The following is a 766-nucleotide window of genomic DNA, read 5'->3' as shown; positions in this document are numbered from 1 at the left end:
TGACACTAACTATCGTTTTTGCTGCGTAGACATTCGCCCTTGCTGGATAAAGACACCGACTCAGGAATTTTTAGAGATTCCGTTCTATATTTAATACTGGAAAAAACGTAGGACTTGCTGAAAAAAAAACTTTTACAGAAAACCACGACATGGCAGTTCCTTGCGTGATCGTAGGGTATAAGATATTTTGGCTGATGAGACCCTATGGCGTAAAACGTGGCAACGGCCTTGCCGCAGTGGATACACCGGTTCCCATGAGATCACCGAAGTTAAGCGCTGTTGGGCGTGGCCGGCACTTGGATGGGTGACCATCCAGTCGCCATGCGCTGTTGCTATTTTCGGGGTGCACTCAGCCTCGTGATGCCAATTGAGGAGCTACTCGACCGAATAGTAGCGGCTCTGGTCACAGAAAGCCATCATAATGACCGGGAGAGCGGTGTGCTGACCCCACGCCCCTCCTATCCACATCCTCCTCGGAGTATGACACGGCGGTCGGATGGTCCCGGAAGGCCACTCGTGGCCTGAAGACGGAGTGCTTATGGCGTAAAACGGCTGACTTAATGAACGAACTATTATTTAGCTATAACTAACTTCCGAGCCCTGGAACACAAGAATCGAGAGGAAGTGACGGTGGAGAGCGGCAGGAGTAACTGAGTCCTTAGGGTCATGAGAAAGGTCCAGACGAATCTGCGACCTGACCATATGTAAGCTCTTACGGGGCTGATGGTAACAGAAACATCCTCCACAATGCCACAAGCGAGTAATG

The 766-nt window shown here is 50.4% G+C and overlaps 1 pseudogene; it reads left to right on the top strand.

Annotated features, from left to right (window-relative positions):
* The first annotated feature begins 218 nt into the window (after nt 1-218).
* On the top strand, nt 219-335 carry LOC124596870 (annotated as a pseudogene).
* Nucleotides 336-766: the final 431 nt, after the last annotated feature.

The sequence above is a fragment of the Schistocerca americana genome, chromosome 2, assembly GCF_021461395.2.
Source record: "Schistocerca americana isolate TAMUIC-IGC-003095 chromosome 2, iqSchAmer2.1, whole genome shotgun sequence".
In the NCBI taxonomy this organism is placed as follows: Eukaryota; Metazoa; Arthropoda; class Insecta; order Orthoptera; family Acrididae; genus Schistocerca; species Schistocerca americana.
Note: the sequence above shows the minus strand (reverse complement) of the source record. Positions and strands in the feature narration are given on the sequence as shown.